Below are 12115 nucleotides of genomic sequence, written 5' to 3' on the forward strand. Positions count from 1 at the left end.
AGCGAAGGTGGAAATCTTTACTGAATGGAATGCGGGTATATTGCACAATATCGTAGTACAAAAGGCAATGATTTGCTTATGTGATATGTAAATAACGGACATAAAGAAACATTAAACATCAATATGTTTCATTGTAAAGGACTTGACCCATGTCAAATCCTGAGCGAACATGAGCAACAATTTAACGCCAGCAATCGCCTATAAAACACTACTCGTAGAGGTAAATAAGTCACCGAGATTACATGAGTTTAACATAAATTTAGCGAGCTCAACTGTACATATGTAAAAGGTAACGCGTAGCCTTATATTGTATACGACGTTCTATCAATTAAGTTTTCATGGTATTAGGAAAACGAATAGAAAGCTTTATTATGACAAGAATATGTTATCCATGAATGTAAAAATTAACCGAGACATGACAGCACATCTGATGTTCACAGCAAATCACAGGCGGTTAAATTTCAATATAAAAATCAAATGCTGATACACAGTTTTGGTATGGTCCAAAGCGACAGAATCAATATTAATGTGAATGCAAGGTTATCAGGGAAAAGAAAGACAAATCGTTCCGATCACTATAATCTTCTACGCGACATATGCACGCCAGGGTTGTCATTTGCTACCGTGTGTCGTAGCAACAAGACACCCATGTCGTACCCTCACGTATTAAATCATATCTGAGAAGCTCACAAAACGTGGGCAATGTACTCCCTGCCGTGTAATGCAAAAGCTTGGTAGAAATTATAATGTTTTGTGCTGTTTAACATAAATGCTGTAAGATTAAAGTGATATTGCTATAATGAAATGCATTCGATATGACATTCAATCTGATTAAAATACAGATCCTTATATTATCACTACGTTTGATAGGAGGATCTGAGAAAGTCCCATAAGGGGTCATATCCAGGTGTCTTTTGGAAATGGCCAATCAAAATTGCTATTTGCAAAATTTTGACAATGCATTTTATGGAAAGAAATTGTTTGAAAAAAAAACTGTCCGAATTATTTTTGTGCACGTAGTCATCTTGCCCAAAGGGCACAGCAAAGCTAATTGTATATGTATACGGGGACAGAATATCGTTTTCAAATGATGTAGCAAGATGTAGATTTGCATTTGGTCTGAAGTCCACGTGGTATATAGGTCATCCGAACATGACCACTCATGGGATATTGTCAAATCCTCTATTTAACGGAGTGGTTATAAGGATCTGTATTTTGATTGATATTTTAGATTGATATGACATTAATACTAAAAGTAAAAACGCTGTTTTCGATAAGACAATAGCCAAACAACATATAGCCACTAATAAAGGTTAATTGATTACCTAACAACATCAAAGGGAAGAATAAATATAGAATATTAAAGATATAAAGACATTACGCGATAATAAGGTCTCAGGTGAAAGACTTGAGTAAAGAAGATGAAGAAAAGCAACAAAGGGGTCAAGTGAATCCCCAAACATTATCTATTAAAATACAAACATTAATTAACAGACAATGATGCTACCATTTATCTATACAATGAAATGCCACTGCAACTATTGTAGCCGAAATGAATATATTTTACAACGATAGTCATAACTTAATTTATAGTTTCACTTTAATTACTTAATCCTACCAAACGTAGTTGGCAATGCCTAGTCGATGGCTGGCAGTCGCTTATGATGCTCCTATTATAATAATTGTGGCGTCACAATGGCATGCTGCTGATCAGGGACGATTGCCATATAAATAATGGTTAATTAATGACAATAATAGTCAATGCCTTGATCTCTTTAAATATCATAATTAGCTTATTCAGTTGGCAATTACAGAAGAACAAGTAGACAATAGAAAATTAAACGTGAATTAATTGTGCTGACGGAGTGGGTCAATGCGTTAGTTTAGATACGATATTTGTCCATCAGCTGACGGAGCATGCCTCTTTAACTTAGTCTTAAGAGTCGTAGTTTTACGCACCGGAGACCCAGGTTCGATTCCTGGTAGGCGCACACTTCATGATTAATGGGTATTTTTTTCGCGTTCTTCTACAATTGTACCGGTGTCTTTATAAAAACCATCAACTAATTGCATTTCAATAATAACATAACCAGTGTACAGACAGTGCTGTATCCTTACTTCTACATAGATAGTTAGAATTAGATGTATTGTCTACTTGTCATTCACCAAACAGGTGGGATAGCTGGTGCGCGTCATAGTGTAAACACTTTTATCAAATTACATTGAGTACTTAGCTTAGTATAATAGGACATACGATAACAGTATAGACCGCTGACCCGATAGAATAAATGTCTCTGTAACAGATTTACTGTCCAGTGTTTTATTGGGGTAGATGTAGGCGTAAAGTACGTGTGTTTGTTAATGGCATCAGCAAACTTACTATTAATCTCCATACCCGTTGTTTTCTCCGTATAGTATAGGCAGTTGTGTGTATTTGAGTTCCTCGCTTATAAGATTAATGATCTAACCATGCATTAAGTGGATATTCATGCTTTTTAATTAGGACTAATGGACTAATGACTCACTGTTGTCATTGTTACAAACTTTGGAATTATGTGTCTATAATTCAGTGTGTTCTGGGCTGTGTTAGGGAGTACGGAGCAGAGGCGTTAGGCTGATTATCTGTTTATCTATGTTTTCTCTTCAAAGATCTTTTATTCGGTCGGTAATTTCTCATCTATCTTGATTTCAATTCTGATCTTCTCGTTTGCCGTGGCCTTCATAAACCAAATATCTGGAAAATCAAAGTACTGAAAGTACTGTTGGTGGATACTTGCACAAAAAACATGTGGTATCTGTAAATGTAGTGGATTTTTGTTTTAGGATATTTGTTGAACATTACGAGGAGAAAATTCCGTGTTTGCGATATAAGTTCAGAGATCATCCGTTACACAATACAAACACCATCACTATTGTTACAATATGGTCATAACAGTATATAAATTATTCACTTCTCAGTGCATTTTAAGTGCAAGTTATTAACGGCTGTATTTACTTTTTAAGTCATATCGGCATTTAGGTTGGTCGTTAGAATTGTACCTGCTTACTCGATTGCATGAGTTTCATTATTTATTCAAAATTGTCCAAACGGGTTACAAAGATCTGGGCATGTCCTATATTTGTGACATAAAACTGACACTTTAATGTGAAAATGCGTTCGGTTGGGCGGACTATTACGTACACCTTGGCGGAAGTTCGTCATGGAGTGCGATGAGAAGTCGGGGTTCACGAGACAGGTCTACGATCCCAGAGGGTGTATACTACGTATCCACTAATCAAGCATTGCATGAATGTTTTCAAGGTCATATTAGATAATGAGTTACGATGGTTAAACCATTTTATTACATTTTAAATCTCATTTATAAGATTCCATGGTACAAATGCATGTGGTATTTTTTACATTTGATATTTTTCACTCAATAAATCACCCAACCAGAGTACCTGTTTTTGAAATATGATATTACGTGCATCTTACCTATCTTTTTTTTTATTTTGATAATTGTTTTAGGCTAAACGTGTTTCATTATATTATCCTATGTTATTTTCCCTCGAAATGTGTGCCACATGTGAGGAACAAAACAATTCAGCCAAAAAATCGCGGCTGATTGAAATGCATGTACTGGTATTAGTTGGCCAGTATGTTCGTGTTGTGTGTGTACGCGTTGTAGTGGTTTGGGAGACTGCAGTATGTTCGTGTTGTGTGTGTACGCGTTGTAGTGGTTTGGGAGGCTGCAGTATGTTCGTGTTGTGTGTGTACGCGTTGTAGTGGTTTGGGAGACTGCAGTATGTTCGTGTTGTGTGTGTACGCGTTGTAGTGGTTTGGGAGACTGCAGTATGTTCGTGTTGTGTGTGTACGCGTTGTAGTGGTTTGGGAGACTGCAGTATGTTCGTGTTGTGTGTGTACGCGTTGTAGTGGTTTGGGAGACTGCAGTATGTTCGTGTTGTGTGTGTACGCGTTGTAGTGGTTTGGGAGACTGCAGTATGTTCGTGTTGTGTGTGTACGCGTTGTAGTGGTGTTGGAGACTGCAGTATGTTTGTGTTGTGTGTACGCGTTGTAGTGGTTTGGGAGGCTGCAGTATGCTCGTGTTCTGACTCTGTGTAATAGTCGAGCTACTACCATTTTTATAAACGTCATTGTTTTGCTGATAGGGTGTTAGAATTGTATGTGTTGCCGCATTGCATGATCGTAAAATGTGACTTATTTGATTATTTTTGATTAGTTGTTTTTCTATTCTTCTTTACTGACTTTCTTCCTCCTAATGTTTCCCTTCACAACGCCTTACGTTTGGTCTTCAGTTAAGCACTGAGTCCTGCAATGAAGGCTCTGGGTTCTATTTCCTGACCGAGACCCGTCATATTTATACATCATAGCATGAAAAGAGGTAGCTTCTTCTCCTGCTAAGCCCTCCACATTAACTCCGTTTGACTTGAGTCAAACATATTTGTTTTGCCTTTTTCCCATGAATAGTAATCCCACATTTGTGGTAGTGTAAATATCCTGGTCCATTGTAAAATGATAATAAATGTAACAATTCCACCTTTATGAAGCAAAGAACATTTTGTCAACAAGTAATGTGTAATAAAATCTAAAACGGTTGTTAACATTACATCACCATCCAAACGGTCTGTAAATTATTATGAATTTTACTGACATTTTTTCTTGAATATGCTACAAGAAAAAATCAGAAAGTATCGTCAATCAAGCTATTGCAGATATGAAAACCGATATGGATAGATATCGTACCTCAGATACACAGAGGTAAACTCTTTATTGGGTGGAATGTTGGCACGTTACATAATCGTTAGTACAGACTTGATATGTATGTAGATAACTAACACATTATTACATGCTTCATGTCAAGGATAAACTTATATCATTATCGACGCACACCTGTGTAATATATACACCAAAAAGTCTACAAAACATCACATGTAGATGTTAATATCTAAATAAGGTAATGCCACGTGGACACTGCTAAGATCATTTCTATGGTAGACGCTATAGCAATAAGTATTACAATTATCATAATTACGAAACGTGTCATTCATGAATATATGTATCAATGAATTGTGATATCACATCTTATGTTCAAAAACAAGGCATTTGTAATGCCAATTAATAAAGACATATTATTGTAATATTGTAATATTAATATGTATAGAGAATGTTCCTTGTTTCTTGATGAATACCAAGTTATATTTCATTTAGTGAGGTGGAAGCTTTGATACTTTCACGAGTTCGAAGCACGAGTGAAAAATATTGAAGTTTCCACCTTACGAGACGAAATATTATTGGTAGGCTTATTCATCAAGAAAAAAGAGGATTATACCATTTACAGAACACCATCACTACTAATTCTGGCGATTATTTCGTCGTATAACAATAACAATCAGAATGACATTTTTTAAAAGCGAGTGAAAATATCAAAATGGATTTTTCACTGGAGTGAAGTATATCGCTTTAATTCTCACCGTAAAAACCTCATATTTCACTGCGAAAAATGTAATGAATATCTTTGCCAAATCTTACAGTATTCATATGAATAATACGTCGAACACAGAAAACAACCGTTCATCACAGTGATATAATGCGTTGATAGTTACAGCCTGACAGCAGCAGTCGACACAGAAACAACCCGCCATTAATCATCACAGTGATATACAGTAATATTACAGCCTGACAGCATCGACACAGAAAACAACCCTAATCATCTCACAGTGATATACAGTGTTATTAGACAGCCTGACAGCATTGACACAGAAACAACCTTGTCATGCAGTGATATACGTGATATGACAGCATCGTGAAACAACAACTACGTCATCACCAGTGATTATACAGTGATATTAACAGCCTGACAGCATCGACACAGAAACAACCCTATCATCACAGTGGATATACAGTAATATTACAGCGTGACAGCATCGAGCACAGAAACAACCCTAATCAGTCACAGTGTATACAGTAATATTACAGCGTTGCATCGACACAGAACAACCTAGACATCACCAGTGATTCAGTGATATTATGAACCTGACAGCATCGACACAGAAATCAAAAGTTCACAGTGATATACAGTAATATCACAGTGACGCATCTGACACAGAAACAACCCTAGTATCCAGTGATATACAGTAATATTACAGCTCTGACAGCATCGACACAGAAAAACAACCTAGTCAACAGTGATATACAGTAATATTACAGTTGACATGCATCGTAAACAACCATTCTTAGTGACTAATGATATACTGATATTTTTTCGTGACAGCAGACACAGAAACAACCCTAGATTCACAGTGATTACCCTATATCACAGCCTAACAGCATCGACACAGAAACAACCCTAGTCATTACAGTGATATACAGTAAGTATTACAGTATGACAGCATCGACACAGAAGACAACACTAATCATCACAGTGATATACAGTAATATGTACAGTCTGACAGACATCGACACAGTTGACAGCTAGTCATCACAGTGATATACAGTTGTATTACATAGCCTGACAGCATCGACACAGAATGAAACCCTAGTCATCACAGTGATAATACAGTATATTACAGCCTGGACAGCATCGTAAGAAACATTAATCTTCACTGATAACCCTGTATATTACAGCCTGACAGCATCGACCACAGAATACAACCCCGTGTGATCATCCAGGTGTTATTTGTGATACTACAGCCTGACAGCATCGAACAGAAACATGAAATAATCATTGTCACAGCCTGATGGTACAGTAAATATCAGGCCTCAGCATCGTACACATCTGAACTGATGTAACAACCCTAATCATCACAGTGATATAGAACAGTGTACATATTACAGCCTGACAGCATCGACACAGAAACAACAATAATCATCACAGTGATATTACGATATGGTTAGTAATATTACAGCCCTGACAGCATCGACACAGAAAAGATATGGTCTTCACAGTGATATACAGTAATTATTACAGTAAGACTGACAGCATCGACACAGAAACAACACCTAATCATCACAGTGATATTCAGTATGGATTGACAGGCTGAGTGCTACACAGTTAATATGTACAGTTGATTTACTGACAATCGAACAGAAAGAAACAACTTGCTATTCATCACGAGTGATATACGAGTAATATTACAGTTGACAAACATCGACACAGAAACGAACACTTAATCTACAGTGATATACAGTTAATATGTACAGCCTGACAGCATTAACAGTTAATAATCATACAGTGATATACAGTAATATTACAGTCTGACAGCATCGACACAGAAACAACCCTATATCATCACAGTGATATACAGTGATATCACTGTCTGACAGTACACACCCTACTCGACCACAGATAAACAACTCAAATATCACAGTGATATACAGTAATATTACAAGCCTTCTACAGCATGACACAGAAACAAACACTTATTACAGTGATATACAGTAATATTACAGCCCCTGACAGCAATCGACACAGAAAACAACCCTAGTCATCACAGTGATATACAGTGATATTACAGCCTGACAGCATCGACACAGAAACAACCCTATTCATCACAGTGATATATACAGTAATTATTACAGCTGGGACAGCATCGACACAGAAAAACACTAATCATCACAGTGATATACATTAATATTCAGCTGACAGCAGTCGACACAGAAACAACCTAGTCATCACAGTGATAATACAGTAATATTACAGTTTCTGACAGCATCGACACAGAAAACAACCTAATCATCACAGTGATATACAGTGATATTACAGCCTGACAGCATCGACACAAGAAAAAACCCTAATCATCACTGTGATATACAGTTATATTACAGTCTGACAAGCATCGACACATAGAAACAACCCTACAGTCATCACAGTGATTCTACAGTAATATTACAGCCTGACAAGCATCGACACAGTAAACAAACCCTAATCATCACAGTGATATACAGTTAATATTTTCAGCCTTACAGCATCGACACAGAAATAACCTTATTCACAGTGATATTACAGTAAATATTACAGTCTGACAGCATTCGAGAAACGGTAGTACACTAATCATCACAGTGGGTGATTAGATGATTACATGTCTGACACAGAACAAAGCAAACAACACTAATCATCACAGTGATATATACAGTACATAGTGGTTACAGATGACAGCATCGACTCAGAAATACAACCCTAATCTCACAGTGATATTAATATACAGCTGGGACTTTCGACACAGAACAACCCTAATCATCATGTGATTATTCATCAGTTTTATTACAGTTTGTGTACAGCAGTCGACACAGAAACAACCCTAGTCATTGTGATATTTGTGTACAGTGCAGTATTACAGCCTGACTTCATCGGACAAAGAAAAGAAAACAACACCTAATCATTCACAGTGCGATATACAGTGAAATGGTTACAGTTGGGTCGTGACAGCATTGTGTGTGTACACGGAAACAATCTTGTATCATCACAGTTGATATACAGTAATATTTACAGTTGTTCAGACATCTTCATAGATGTACAACTATAGCCAGTCATGATGTGTGATATACATGTTATTGACAGTGTTCTGAACCGCATCGACCTATTGTGTGGTTTGGGAACATACAGTGGAGCACTAGAGCGTGTATTGACAGTGATATACTAGTGGTAATATTACAGCCTGACAGCATCGACACAGAAACAACCCTAACATCACAGTGATATACAGTGATATTACAGCCATGACAGCATCGACACAGAAACAACCCTAATGTATCACAGTGGGCTATACAGTGATATTACAGCCTGACAGCCATCGACCAGAAACTACCCTAATCATCACAGTGATTATACAGTAGTATTACACGGAGGGTGTTTCTGAACAGCATGAACCGCGCGCGCCGAGCAACCTTCCCGTTCATCACAGTGATATACAGTAATATTAACAGTTGTGACAGCATCGTATATCCAACGACTAATCATCACAGTTGATCCAGGGCCACATACAGTAATATTACAGCCTGACAGCATCGACACAGAAACAAACCCACCGAGTCATCACAGTGATTCGCGGTCATACAGTGATATTACAGCCTGACAGCATCGACACAGAAAACAACCCTTATCATCACAGTGATATACAGTAATATTACAGGCCTGACAGCATCGACACAGAAACAACCCACTAGTCATCACAGTGATATACAGTGATATTACAGCCTGACAGCATCGACACAGAAACAACCCTAATCATCACAGTGATATACAGTGATATTACAGCCTGACAGCATCGACACAGAAACAACACTAATCATCACAGTGATATACAGTAATATTACAGCCTGACAGCATCGACACAGAAACAAACCAAACCTAATCATCACAGTGATATACAGTGATATTACACCAGCCTGACAGCATCGACACAGAAACAACCCTAGTCATCACAGTGATATACAGTAAATATTACAGCCTGACAGCATCGACACAGAAGAAACAACATAATATTCACAGTGATATACAGTAATATTTACAGCCTGTACAGCATCGACAAGAAAAACATAAACCCAATCATCACAGTGATATTTACAGTTATTACAGCCTGACAGCATCGACACAGAAACAACCCTAGTCATCACAGTGATATACAGTAAATATTATAGCTGACAGCATGACACAGAAAGGAAGGAATATTGAAGTTTCCACAACCCTAAATATCACAGTGATTATACAGTAATATTACAGCCTGACTTGAAAACTGCATCGACACAGAACACAACCCTAATCATCACAGTGATATACAGTAATATTACAGCCTGACAGCATCGACACAGAAACAACCTAAGTCATACACAGTGATATACAGTAAAATTATTACAGCCTGACAGCATCGACACAGAAACAAACTAATAGTCATCACAGTGATATACAGTAATATTACAGCCTGACAGGCATCGACACAGAAACAACCCTAATTCATCACAGTGATATACAGTAATATTACAGCCCTGGCATGACAGCATCGACACAGAAACAACCAGCTAATCATCACAGTGATATACAGTAAAACGTATTACAGCATGACAGCATCGAAATAGAAGACAACACGTAATCATCACAGTGATATACAGTAAGGTATACAGCCTGACAGCATCGACACAGAAACAACCCTAGTCATCACAGTGATATACAGTGATATTACAGCCTGACAGCATCGACACAGAAACAACCCTAGTCATCACAGTGATATACAGTAATATTACAGCCTGACAGGTCATCGACACAGAAACAACCCTAATCATCACAGTGATATACAGTGATATTACAGCCCCTGACAGCATCGACACAGAAACAACCCCTAATCATCACAGTGATATACAGTATATTACAGCCTGACAGCATCGACACAGAAAATACAACCCAATCATCACAGTGATATACAGTGATTATTACAGCCTGACAGCATCGACACAGAAATACAACCCTAATATCACAGTGATATACAGTGAATAATGTTGATTACAGCTCTGACAGCATCGACACAGAAACAACCCTAATCATCACAGTGATATACAGTAATATTACAGTCAGACAGCATCGACACAGAAGAACAACCATATACACTAATCATCACAGTGAATATACAAGTACAGCCTGACAGCATCGACACAGAAACAACCCAACACTAATCATCACAGTGATATACAGTGATATTACAGCCTGACAGCATCGACACAGAAAACAACACTAATCATCACAGTGATATACAGTAATATTACAGCCTGACAGCATCGACACAGAAACAACCATAATCATACACAGTGATATACAGTAATATTACAGTCTGACAGCATCGACATAGAAACAACCCTAGTCATCACAGTGATATACAGTGATATTACAGCCTGACAGCATCGACACAGAAACAACACTAATCATCACAGTGATATACAGTGATATTACAGCCTGACAGCATCGACACAGAAACAACCCTAATCATCACAGTGATATACAGTAGCTAGTTACAGCCTGACAGCTATCATACGACACAGAAACAACACTAATCATCACAGTGATTATACAGTTGATATTACAGCATGACAGCATCGACACAGAAACCCCTAGTCATCACAGTGATATACAGTAATATTACAGCCTGACTGCATCGACACAGAAACAACCCTAATCATCACAGTGATATACAGTAATATTACAGCCTGACAGCATCGACACAGAAACAAACCCTAATCATCACAGTGATATACAGTAATATTTGGTTTTGTGTTTTTTTTGACAAGCTGACAGCATCGACACTACTTGTAATCATCACAGTGACACAGAAAACAACACCCTAATCATCACAGTGATATACAGTGATATTACAGCCTCTTGACAGCATCGACACAGAAACAACCCTAGTCATCACAGTGATATACAGTAATATTACAGCCTGACAGCATCGACACAGAAACAACCCTAGTCATCATAGTGATATACGTAGGATTTATTACAGCTAAGGTTATGCACAAAGGTTAATGTTTTGTTAGTGAAAGAATACGACACAGAAAATCAAGAGACAATTCACTACTATCATCCTCTCCCCTGACAGTGATGGTCTTGATACAGAGTAAGCTGTTTGATATTACCGCCCATTCAACGAACAGGTAGGGCGTGAAGTCGAGAAATACAACCCATAATGTTACAGTTAGTTATATATGCATCACAGTTAGCTAAATATATATGGGCCAAAAAATAATATCGATTTATGCTCAAGTAAACGTGAGTGATCGTTTACAAAAAGTATGTGTGTAGGCTACCAATGTACATCAACAACACAATACGTTTGTCTGACGCGATGATTTACAGTGTAAGGCCTTCTGTACTTAAGTTCAAATTTATCTCATAATTATTCCTGTGTGTATGAATATCTCTTTCATATGTAATCTAACCCAACATGCGTGCTGCTGGACATTGCATATCAATGTCTTGTGAAACAGGTTTTTTTAAAAACATGAAAACATTATAAATACACCGCCATTCAGCCATGGTTTTACATTAGCCATCCACGAGTGTTCGCATGGTTCTGAAGACATAAACTCATCCCTGCTGTTTCAACGTTCATATGTAGTATTTATCTTATT

This window comes from Argopecten irradians, unplaced genomic scaffold (assembly GCF_041381155.1).
Source record: "Argopecten irradians isolate NY unplaced genomic scaffold, Ai_NY scaffold_0022, whole genome shotgun sequence".
Classification (NCBI taxonomy): Eukaryota; Metazoa; Mollusca; class Bivalvia; order Pectinida; family Pectinidae; genus Argopecten; species Argopecten irradians.